At 46.7% G+C, this 12,693-nt stretch overlaps 1 protein-coding gene across 7 annotated transcripts in view; it reads left to right on the top strand.

Moving 5' to 3' along the window:
• The window catches only part of TRIM62 (tripartite motif containing 62), a 45,553-nt gene extending 34,364 nt beyond the window's left edge, over nt 1-11,189 (top strand). Inside the window, exons 6-11 of one of the 7 annotated variants that reach the window (XM_077898588.1) lie at nt 180-588; nt 767-936; nt 1,252-1,366; nt 3,045-3,168; nt 6,220-6,477; nt 8,640-11,189. The gene's annotated coding sequence lies outside the window, so the exon portion shown is untranslated. The remainder of the gene's footprint in view (nt 1-179; nt 589-766; nt 937-1,251; nt 1,367-3,044; nt 3,169-6,219; nt 6,478-8,639) is intronic. The other 6 variants (XM_077898592.1, XM_077898586.1, XM_077898591.1 and 3 more) reach the window with 6 other exon arrangements.
• The last annotated feature ends 1,504 nt before the right edge of the window (nt 11,190-12,693 follow it).

Genomic DNA, 12,693 nt, shown 5'->3' on the forward strand with positions numbered 1-12,693 from the left:
TGGGGGTGTAGGGATACCTTCAGAGTTGGCAGCCACCCTCCTCAGACTGGAGGGGAGAACAAAGGGGTCACAAGGCTGAAAAGTCCTCTCTGGGATGGACACAGCCCAACTGAGCATGCCAGTCAGTATCATAGGACGACTGCTGAAAGACTACTGACTACAACCATGTCATTTTACAGAGAACACTGTGACCCAAATGAGAAGACACCAGCCTGTGGCCCATAGCCAGGCCCAACCCAGGTCTCCTGCCTCCCAGTCATTGGCTCTTTTCATGCAACTTTTAATCTCCTCCCAGTGGATTCTGGTGCCTCCTCCCACCCCTTGGGAACCTGGAGCCTGAGCAGAAAGAAAAGAGGAGTGGCTAGGGCCCCCAAAGCCCCAGATACCAAGAGCCGAGTGCCTTTCTCTATGCTCTTCCCCAAGAAGAGACGGTTAGCTTTGACCCTAAGGTCCCCCCTTCAGGGCAAAGCCAGTTGGTGCCTGTCCACACCTGGTACCTGCCTTACTGGCAATACAGTCCAGAGCCAGCACCAGCCACAGTAGAGACAAAGCCACCTAGGCAGCTGCCTGAGCCACAAGGAGTTCCAGGTAAGTGAGGGTATTGGGGAAATGGCCCAAGGGGGTCCCCTGATTCCACAGCACTAGAGTCAGACCCGGGACTGCAGTGGTTTGGAGGTTTGGGAATCTTTTTCTCAAGAGAAGAGGCTTTTGCCCCTCACTTGCTGTAGGCTGAGCCATTGGACCTACCTGCTTCCTCTGCCTACAGCAAACCCCAGGCAGAAGCCCCTCCCTAACCAAACTGCAAGATCTACAAACCAGGAATGAGGTCCTGGTTTGTATGAGGAATGAGCAGCTCTGCTCTTACACCTGGGAGAAGGGAGATGCAGATAAGGACCTCGAGGTCCCAGAAAAAGCAGAGCTGGCTGGACATCACAGGTATGGGACTGAGGGTCAAGACTTGGGAGAACCTTGCTAAATCTGACTGGATCCTGGCTCCAACCCTGACCCTCCAGTGACTCTGGACAGCTTCCTTCATCTCCACCTTAAGGGTGTCCATTCCTCACTGGTTCCACAAGAGGGATAATGGGGCAACACCTGGTTCTAAGGTTCTAAGAGGCAGAGGTAGCCTTGTGAAGTTTACCCAACATTGCCCACCCCCTCCACCCTCCCTCTTCCTCTGTCACACTCCTGAAATGTCCTCCTCCGTCCCTTTCCTTCCTCTATCAAAACATACCCTCCTGTGTTCCTCAGGGTGGTTGGCTTACGGTCTCAGATGCTGTGCCCTTTTCAACCTGTGCACATTCTTAATAGGAGCCATTCCAGGAAGAGAGACTAGTGGTGGGATCTCAGGCACCACATCAAGCAGGTAGGTGATAATTTATAGGGGGGATGGGAAGAGGGAGGGGTCTCCTTATGACTATTCAGGCAGCACGAGAGCAGATGTTATTGTGTGGGCACAGATCCAGCTAGAAGTGGTGGTAGCTCCTGTGTACCTGGCCAATGCAATTGTCACTCTGGCCCAGCCTTCAGCCCTCATTCCCTGTCACCAACACCCTGACACAGACTGCTGGTGACACAACATGGCTTTTCTGTTTGCAGGGGCTACCTGTAGAGGAGGAAAAGGCTGTATATAATGGTAGAAGGAAAGCACTCAGAGTATTAGGATTCCAAACGGAGCATTTTAAGGGACGCCTGGGTAGCTCAGCAGTTGAGCATCTGCCTTTGGCTCGGGGCGTCATCCCAGGTCTGGGGATCGGGTCCCACATTGGGTTCCCTGTGAGGAGCCTGCTTCTCCCTCTGCCTATGTCTCTGCCTCTCTCTGTGTGTCTCTCATGAATAAATAAATAAAATCTTTTTTTTAAATGGAGTGTTAAGCATATTTTGGTCCTTAACAGCTCTGCTTTTGTAATACCTGTCCCCCTGCCTAGAATGCCCTTGACCTCCCTTTTCTTCCTGTTGATATCCTGTTTGTCCATCCTTCATGTCTCACTCAAGATGTGGCTGCCCCAGTCTTTCAGACCCAGCAGAAAATGTTCTGGGCCCCTGTAGTACTCTGGGTCTCCCCCTACCACGAGCATCTTGAGGCAGGATCATTTCTCCAGTTCTGCCTGCTGGGTGCAGAGAGGGCCTCAGGAAATGTTTGCTGGTTGCAACTGGCTAGTGTGAAAGCTGGAATCATGAAGCCACCCCAGCTCTAAGTTGAGGGTCAGTCTTACAGATCAGAGAAAGCTCCTCCCTGAAGATGCTCGGATAGAAACAGCCCCCAGAGTGAGCCCACTGACCACTCCATCACCCTCAGCCAGATTCTACAGAGGGAGAACCAGAGAGAGCCAGCAAAGACTAGGAATGTTGTTTGATTGTTTGCCTTTTTAAATAATTATAAGATAACTTATGTTCATTGTTTAAAAATTCAAATAAATGTAAGACTGTAAAGCAGGAAGCTTCCTCATCTGGCTCCCAGAAGTCAATAGATGTTAACAGTTTGGTTCAGGTCCTCCCAGGCATTTCTGCTTATGCGTAAACAGAAATAGAATTTTCTTTTACGAAAATATGATCATGCTTCATGTTTCTATGTGTTCTGTAAAGTAAATTCCTACAAATGGAATTGTTGGTCAAATGCTTGCTCTCTTAAAGTGTGCTGCTTTCTTGAGTAAATTTTTTTTCTTATAATGTGTTTAGTATAGAAAATTGAGAAAATACAGTCAAGACACACAAAGTAAAATCACCCACCAGCCACTGTCCTGAGATAACCACTGATTGTGCTTTGGTGATAACATTTACAGTCTTTTTCCCCCCCATGTGAGTGTGTTTATTGAGTCTGAATACAGTCTCTTATTGCTCCATAGCCTTCCCCCCCACACTTAATAACAGACTGTGTTCATTTTTCCATGTTGTTCAATAGTCTTCTACAGCATCAGTTTAACGCCATAAGAGATGTTTGATCCCAGAGTCCCTGGAAGCCTGCTCTTCCTGATGTCCATTCTGAGTAGGGACCCTCTTGCCACAGTTGCTTCAGGATGTAACCTTGGTCTTCCCCCTCCCAGAAGGGGAATGCGCTGGGAAGGCCTGAGCACCTGCCACCTCCACCCCTCCTGAGCTGAGGTCCCGACACCCCACTGATGGGCGCAGAGCCCCCCTGCAACTTCTCCACTGCTGCCCACCGGTGCAGTAAGTAGAACCCTGCCCCTTTCCTCTGCCACTTTCTTAAACATTGGGTTCCTCTGATTATGGGGCGTGGAGGGTTTGGGTGGTCCTGCCTTGAAGGGAAAGGAGTTCTTCTGGGCTCAAGTGGTGGGAGGGAGTTGGAGAAAAGTGATACACACCCTTGAACTTCAGCCAGCTCTTCAGCCAGCTTTTCCTCAAACTTACGGGGCTGAGGGAGGAACAGCAGCAAGCCTGTGCCAGGGGCAGTGGGGCCAGGGCTGGTGGGGAGGGACCTGAAGCCACTTGAACATTTTCTGGTTCCCAAAACAAATACTCGGCTTCCTGCCCAGGCCCACACTGGAATTTTCCAGCCAAATACAATGGACTTGAGTGATCTTGGACAAGACCCTTCTCCACTTTGGCGGGGGGTGTCTCAGTGTCCTCACCAACATATCATGTGGTTCCTCAGGCACCTTCCCAACTCTAGAATTTTATAACTAAATTTGAAGTCATGTTTCCAAATGCTCTCTCTTAAAAAAAAAAAAGATTTTATTTATTCATGAGAGACACAGAGAGGGAGGTAGACACATAAGCAGAGGAAGAAGCAGGCTCCCTGCAGGGAGCCTGATGCGGGACTAGATCCCAGGACCCCAGGATCACGACCTGAGCCAAAGGCAGACGTTCAACCATGGAGCTACCCAAGCGCATCCCTCCAAATGCTCTTTTTTCTCCACGTCCCTGCACACCTTATGATGCATTGAATTAAATTGTGCACCAGGTCTTGTTTGAAGCATCATTAACCTAATAATCATTCTTAGCTGTCATCTCAGCTAATCTTTAGTGCAAGCTCGAGAGGAGGTACTACTTTCATCCCCATTTTATGGGTAAGAACACTAAGTCCAGAGAGTTGAGATGATTTTCCAATTAACCAGTAGAGTGCATATTTGAACCCAGGTCTGTGTGACTCCCAAACCCATGCTCCTTATTATCTTGCCTTTCCCATACCATCCTGTGATGGGTGTAGGGATCAACTTCCCTTGCTATCATTGGGGAAACTGAGCTCAGAGAAGGGACCTGAATTCCTCAAGGTCACACAGCAAGTTCATAGCAGAGCTGGTGAATCCAGGCTCTGTGCCTCCCAGCTTACCCTCACCTCTTGCCCAGTACTTGCTAATTCTCAAAGAGGGAAGCTGATGAACCAGATATAGCCCTTGGGCTGGAGTCAAATGACTAGAACTGAATGGGGGTGGGGTGGTCAAGTGGTGAAGGTCATGTTTGTTCAGCCAAGCCTGGGTGCACCCTCCCCGAGCTCAGTCCAGAGAAATGTTGACTTTGGGCAAGACTTAAATGGAGAAAAGGTAACATTACCTGTGGGGTGGGGGAGGCCCGGGCCAGAGGACCCCTCTGTCCTTCTCTGTTCTCCTCCAAAACAGCCCCACTGTGTTATCAACTCTCTCTCTCTCTCTCTCTCTCTCTCTCTCTCTCTGTCTTATTCAATCACTCACCTAACAAACCTGTAGAGAGTATCTACTATGTGCTATCACTGAGATAAGCAATGACAGGTGCATCCCAGGTCTCTATCCAAGAGTTGACAGCGACCAGACGGTCACAGAGCATGTGCAGAGGGAAGGCTAGAGAAGAGGCTGCGGGAGGAGGTACTGCTGAAGCTGAGGCCTGCAGGATGAGTAAGAAGTGGGTAAAGTGTTCCAGGAAGAGGGAACGGCATGTGCAAGGGTTAGGGGGGCCAGAAATGGGGTTGATGTGGCTGAGGGTGGAACATGACCCAGCGGGCAGAGAGATGCAGCTGGAGAGGAAAGCAGGGCAGGTCACGCCATGCTGTGCGGCATCTGCGGGCACTGTGGAGCCATGAGAAGGCATTAATCATGGCAGGGGTGAGGCCATAGTTGCATGGAGTAGAGCAAAACTGGAGGCCAAGAGAAGGCTGGTGAGGCTGCAGCATGTGGTAGAGAGAAAGTTGGAAGGGAGAATTCTCCTGGAAGCACTGGGGGCTATTTCAGAGCCATATTGCTCGGCCCGACTCCCTTATCTCAGGAGCCCCAGAGAGGACAGGTACAGCAAGCTGGCAGTTCCAGGAAACAGGATCCAGAGCTCCCACATTGTTCCTCCGACCAGCAGAACCCTTTGTATGTGATTCTTGCTGTCTCCCATACCACAGCATTCCTGGGTAAAGTGTCTGGTGGCAGGGAGCTCACTAGCTCTGCTGCAGCCCATCCCACTACTGGACCATAATGATTAGGAGACCTTTCCTTATATGGGTCCCCTTGCGTCCCCATTGGTTCTAGCCCCGTCTTCTGGGTCCCCCCAGACAAGACTGGCCTCCTTGTCATAGGATGACCCTTTAAAGATCCCTCTGTTACTGCTTTTCCAATGACATCTTCCTATTTTTCAGCTGGATAAACTGAGGCAGGAGTACTGGATTTCTCTACTACTTAAGCACGTTAGCCTACATGAGAAAAGGGGAGTCAGCCTGGGTTTGAGTCTTAGGCTTGCCACTTCCCAGCTGGGTGATCTTAAGGAAGACACTTCACCTCCCTAGCTTCCGTTTTCCTGAGAAACCGGAGTAATAACATCTATCCTTCCGATGAGGACCCAATGAGTCAAACTAATATTACTATCTAATGAGAGCTGGAACTTATTGAAGGACTATCATGTGCCAGGTGTTGTCTTGCTGGGCTGGCCCACATGCCCGGCCCATTCTTGTTGGGAATCACATGGATAGCTTGAAGTCCTGGCAGCATGCAGACCTGGGTTCAAATCCTACTTCTGCCCCTTACTAACTTTTTAACCTCAGACAAGCCAGCCTCTGCATCTCAGCTTCCCCATCTGGTAGATGGGAATATTACAGGCAGCTTGCCAGGTTGGACAAGACAAGGCATATAAAGCACAAGGTGTTATTCATATCACTTCTCTCACTTAGAGTCCACAAACATGGACCAAGTACCATGTACTTCTAAGTGCCAACCAGTGGGGGAAATAGAACTATTGGCTACTTGCCCAAGGTCACTCAATCTTCACCTCCAAGTCTGTTCTTGCGCTATACCATACCTCCTCTAGACTTGGGATCTCAATCTTGTGTGGACACAGCTACTGAGGGCAGGAGCACAGCCTTCCCCTGGAGAGCAGTCTGCTACTCCTGCCTTGACACTTCAGTCCCTTTGGCCAGATGTGGGTGGCTTGCAGGCTGCGGTGATCATCATCCCGGCCCTGTTGTCCTTGTCCACTCTGCTGATCGTCAGCTGTATGTTATGGAAGACGTGCTCCCGGTGGTCTCACGTCATTCACCCCAGCCCACCATCCCCATCAGGGACCCAGGTAAGCCACTCAAGGACTGAAAAACCAGAAGTTTCCATTTATGTTATATTCTCAGTCTCCTTGGCACAACACTCAGAAAAAGCCCTAGCGAGTGTGTATTGCCCAAAGGTGTGACATGTGACCCTTAAGAGAAGAAACTCCTTTACTCTCTTGAGGCAATAAGCAATAATATGCTGAACTAGATGAAGCCTTGCAGAGGCTACAACCATGTAGTGTAGCCTCATAGTCTCCTGTACCCTTGTCCAGGTTCTGTTGGACATTACTCACAAAACCTTGGGTCAAGGAAGCCCATTCTGCAGCCCCTGTAATTATGGCTCTGGGTGACTGTGAGGCCAAGGCTTCCCTTGGCCAATGCTGCCCCCTTATCTCTCTGAGAAACCCCCCCTCCTGAGCTGGTGGTGTCTTCACAGGGAATCTCACAACAAAACAGGAAGACCAGCTCCAGGGACTGGATGAGAGCATGTGGTTTCACTCCAGTTGGGGCTTGGCTTATCACACTATCCAAGCCTTGATGTCCCTAGAATTTCCCACTGGTCACACCTTAATTTTTTTTAAGATTTTATTTATTTATTTGACCGAGAGAGAGCGCGCGCAAGCATGGGGAGGGAGAGAGGGAGAAGCAGGCTCCTTGCTGAGTAGGCATCCAGATGTGGGACTTGACACAGGGCTCATCTTGGGGCTCAATCCCAGGACCCTGGGATTACAACCTGAGCTGAAGGCAGATGCTTAACTGCTTGACCGACTGAGCCACCCAGGTGCCCCACCATTTTCATATGTTTTTAAACAAAAAATGATTTTATTTATTTATGAGAGACAGAGAGAGAGAGGCAGAGACATAGGCAGAGAGAGGAGAAATGGGCTCCATGCAGGGAACCCGATGTGGGACTTGATCCCAGGACTCTGGGATCACACCCTGAACAGAAAGCAGATGCTCAACCACTGAGCCACCCAGGCATCCCCCATTTGTCAATCTTAAAACACTCACATCATCTGTGCTTTCCTGCGGTCATGGAGTTTCCACTTATTACATGGTGCTTCTAGAGAACATGGCCCTAAGCCCCTGACAGGCAAGGCTTGGATGGCATGGAAATCACCAGGACCATGAACCTCTGCCCAGCCTGGAGCCTCCCCTATCCCTTATCCACTGCCTGATCTCTGGGATTCAGAGGGGCAACAAAGGGAGGAAGCGGATATCATGCAGCTAATACAAAATCCCAGAATTCTCACTAGTGTCCTAAGATCTCAGACGTCTGTTCTGACTGCCAGCCACAGGTTCATGGCTTCTTTCACCCATCCAATAATTACTAAGTATGTTGGGTTCTGGGTTCATAATGACAAATGAGACTCAGACTAGTAATCTAGTGCTTGGAACAGAACAATGGCAATGAGAAGTGCTTGGATGCGGTATAGGAGTGGAAGCTTGTGGAAGCTCCTAGAGCTTCCTAGAGAAGAGACCATTAACTGGCCAAGGAAAGAGTTAAGGAAATTTCCAAGAAGTGGCATCTAAACCAAGAACTGAAGAGTAACTAGCAGCTTGTTGGAAGGAAGGTGGAAAAGGGTAGTCCACGTAATGGGAACAGAAAATAAAGTGTAGGGGTTGGTGAAACACGGCCCACTTCCTGGTTTTATAAATAAGTTTTATTGAAACATAGTCGTATCCTTCATCCACTATGTATTTGTCTCTGACTGCTTTTGCTGTACAGAGCAGAGCGAAGTAGTTGTGACAGAGACACTGTGGCTTGCAATGCATACAAAATTTACTATCTGACCCTTAACTCCTAGAGGTTACCGAATTGGGAACATAATGGCTGGAGGGGTGGGGGAGGAAATGTGCAGTAGGCAGCTCATGATGAGTCCTTAATGGATTGACCCAGGAATAGACACATCTGATTTAAACTGATCTAATCAGGGGCCCCTGGGTGGCTCAGCCTATTAAGCCTCCAACTCTCGATTTCAGCTGGGGTCATGATCTCAGGGTTGTGAGATAGACCCCACAACGAGGGGGTTGGGAATGCTCAATGCGGAGTCTACTTGAGATTCTCCCTCCTTCTCCCTTTGCCCCTCCCCCAACCCATGCTCACTCTCTCTTTCTCTCAAATGAATAAATAGATCCTCTTAAAAATAAATAAATAAACTGATCTAATTGGATTCTCTCTTCCTAGGAATTTGAAATGTGGAATGTAAGACCCAGAAATGGAGTTGAGTGACAATAACATCTGTGAACCTCTGCGGATGAGAACCCCCAGACTGCTTAATCAACAATTCCTTTGAGTCAGAAGCCCCTTCCAGTCAATTCCCCAAACTCTGAGTTTTCATTTCCTTTCAAAGTCAGTTTCTCTTATTTTTAATAGCCTTAACTAAAATTCAAGGAGTGGAGAAAGATAAAGCCAGAGGGGTATGTAGGTTTAATCAACACAGTCCAATATAAGTACAATATGAACCACATATGTGATTTCACATTTTCTAGTAGGTACACTGAAGAAGGTAAAAAAAATGAGTGAAATTAATTTTAATAATATATTTTATTTCACCCAATATATACAAATATTTCAGTACATAGCCAATATTTTTAAATTGTTAATGAGATATTTTACATTCTCTTTGAATTACATCTTTGAAATCTGGAGTATATCTTACATTTATAGCACATCTAAAATCAGACTAGCCACATTTTGAGCACTCCATAGCCACATGAAGTCAGTGGCTAACATAATGGACAGCACAGATTTAGACCCTGAGGGTGGTGGGGGAGCAGCTAAAAAGTCCTGGCTTCATTCCGAAAGCAGTGGGCATCCAGAGATTCAAGCCAGGAAGTAACATGATTTTAAAAAGATTCATTTTAGGAAGATCATTGTGACTTCCTCTTAAAGAATAGACTGGGCAGGAGTTAAGGCTAGCATTGGCAAAATCAGCTGGGAGGAGTTAAAGTCATCCAGATGAGAGATGAGAGATGATGATGATGATAGACTTTGGCCGTGGCAGTAGGAATACTGGGAGACAACTGAATTCAAGAGATGCTTGCGTTGGGGATCGCTGGGTGGCTCAGTGGTTTGGTGCCTGCCTTTGGCCCCGGGCGTGATCCTGGGATCTAGTCCCGCATTGGGTTCCCTGCATGGAGCCTGCTTCTCCCTCTGCCTGTGTCTCTGCCTTTCTCTCTCTCTCTCTCTCTCTCTCTCTTTCACATAAATAAATAAAATTACAAAAGAAAAAAAGAGATGCTTAGGAAGCAGAAGCAACATGCCTCATCATCACTGTTGCCCTGACAGACTAATGCTATTTCCTACCGGTACACGTTCGTGTATCTCTTCGCCATGACCCCATCCCAAATATCTTCTCCTTTTCTCTCTGGCAATCAAAGAAGCAAGTCCTCCCAATTTTTAAGAGTGTAGTCCATGGCAGTTACGCATGCAGAGTGATTCACAGCAGGGGATCAATGAACAATGAACAAATGTCTCCTCTCTCTCTCAAGAAAGTCTTCTCCAGGGGTGCCTGAATGGCCCAGTTGGTATAGCATGAGACTCTTGATCTCAGGTTTGTGAGTTCAAGTCCCACATTTGGTGTAAACCTCACTTAAAAAAAAAAAAAACTAAAAAAGAAAGAAAGAAAGAAGGGAAAGAAAGAAAAAAAGAAAAGGAAAAAAGTCTTCTCTGAATGCTCCTGCCCACACTTAACCCCCAATTCTGAAATATGAAAGCCAGGAATATCAGTGCCACCCAAACTAGGTAAGCTAAAGAATCCTGTTCTAAGAGGTTATTGGCAACTCCAAGAGGTGTAATTATTTCAGCTGCATGAGTGAAGGTGGAAAGTTGTATTGAACCAAGGTGATGGTTTTGCCAAGGGAATACAACAAACAGAAGAGACACATGATTGTTAAGGGTGATCATGAGGGAATGATGCTAAAGATTGACCATGGAATTTAAGCTGGCATGGGAATCTAAGTGCTATTCATAAATATTTCAGTTCTCCACTTCACCCTTCCACTTCAACCTTTTGGACTTTGGGTAGAAATGCACTTTCCTGTTCACTTGACGTTGGGCATGGCCATGTGACTAGTTTTGGCCATCTAGTAACAGATCTTAGCTGGAGCATATAATTGATGACAAAACCCTCAGAGTTCTCTTTTCCCTCTGGCCTAGTGACCAACATAAGATGTTGCTTAAGATGTTGGCTTTTCTGTCAGCCTGGGTTTCTGACTACAATAAGCAGAGCCCCATCATGTTCAAGTTGTATGAGCAAGAAATAAAACCTTATTGTGTTAAAGCTTAAAATGTAAACCTTAAATGTAAGTCTGAAATTTTGAGATTGTTACTCCATTACCACTTATCCTATCCTGGCTGATATAGCTAGAAGAGAGAACATTAACAGAGAGAGGAAACGCAAAATGTAGGATTACTAGATTTCAGTTGCTGGAGTTGAAGGATTCGATGGAGTCAGAATATGAGAGAGAATAACTGGAAAGGTATGAGGTGTTACTTAGAAAATCAGATCCATGGCAAGGCCAGTGGTATGACCATGAGTGAGTGGCTGAAGTGAAAAGACAAGATCTCTGAAGCAAGAAATTGAGAGGACAAAATCTTGGAAGGATCATCTCTGTGTATATTGAAATTATCAAAGAATAAAACAGAAACAGTGTTGGAGAGAATAACAGCCAGAAGCTAAATATGGTATTGTTTCTCTTCCCACAGCCAAAATAAATGCCATGAAGACAGGGACTTTTGTGCTCATTTTTGTGTCCTCAGTGCCTAAAACAGTGCCTAGTACAAAGAAGGCATTTACTAAATATTTGCTGAATGAATGACTAGATGAAAAGGAGAGTAGCACCCCATATACTTTGACAAGTAAATCTAACTCAGAGAAGAGAGCTCCCTTCAGTTCTCACTTCCTTGATTCTGTTTTACTGCAGTATTTCTTCCCCAGACCACAGTAACTGTTTTATCTTTGTCCACCCTAGAGTCTGTGTGTTGATCTATCTTGTTGCCAGAAATCTTAAGCAAATACTTTTTAAACTCATCCCTATGGCCTGCATGCTAGCAACTCTAGCTAATACCATCTCCCACATTGTTACTAAACACTGACACTGTTCTCTCCTTTGCCTTCTTCCTCATTCCACATGCAACTCCATTGCCAAATGTCCTCCTTTTATTTCCAGACATATCTCAAATTTGTGTCCTGCTCTTCCACCCTACAGCCACTGTCCTGATTCCAATTCTCATCATCTCTTCCCTAGCCTACAACAACAGTCTCCTCCCAATCTCCCTGCTTTGTCTCTCACCCCTCCTCTCTATATTATCTATTTTGCTATTGATATATAAAAAATTACTTTAAAATTTCATTAAAACTTAAAACCACAAACATATTGTCCCACAGTTTTTTGGGGTCAGAAGCCTGGTAATGGCTAAGCTGAGTACCTCTTAGGGCTGTCACAGCAATGCCATCAGGTGTTGGCCATGGCCAAAATCATTCCAAGGCCTGCCTAGGGGAGGATCCACCCCCAAGCTCACTCACTTGACTGTTAGAAGTCCTCAAGTCCTTGCTAGCTATCGAAGAGAGACATCAGCCTTTTGACACATAGGCTTCTCCATAAGACAGCTCATAACATGGTACATGTCTTCCCCAAGAACAAGTGAACAAGAGAGAAAGAGAGTGCCCAAGACAAAAGCCACAGTTTTTGTAAACTAATCTCAGAAATAACAATCCATCACTTCTAATACAGTCTCTTCATTAGAATGGAATCAATAAACATAGCCCATACTTAAGGGGAAGGAATCTTACTAGAGTGTGAATACTGGAGTTCAGGATCATTGGTGACATCTTAGAAACTGCTTCCCATATCCTCTTCACTGCCTCCTACGGAGCCATGTAAAGTACATAGCTGAACCTTTCTCTCTCCTCCTGAGAAACTTCTGTTGGTTTGCAGATACCTCAAGAACATAACCTTCATAATATGTCTGAATCTCAGGACAGCTGGGTGGCTCAGTGGTTGAGTGACCGCCTTCAGCTCAGGTCATGATCCCAGGGTCCTGGGAGAGCCTGCTTCTCCCTCTGCCTACGCCTCTGCCTCTCTCTGTGTGTCTCATGAATTAAAAAGAAAAAGTCCAACTCTCCATTTCATTCTCATCCTCCATCTGGTACTCCAGTTCCCAAGAAAGGACTCTGAATTATCACACCTTATTCCTTTGTACACACCATGGCCCCGGTCTGGGATGCTCCCATCAA

The sequence above is a fragment of the Canis aureus genome, chromosome 5 (genome assembly GCF_053574225.1).
Source record: "Canis aureus isolate CA01 chromosome 5, VMU_Caureus_v.1.0, whole genome shotgun sequence".
Taxonomy (NCBI): Eukaryota; Metazoa; Chordata; class Mammalia; order Carnivora; family Canidae; genus Canis; species Canis aureus.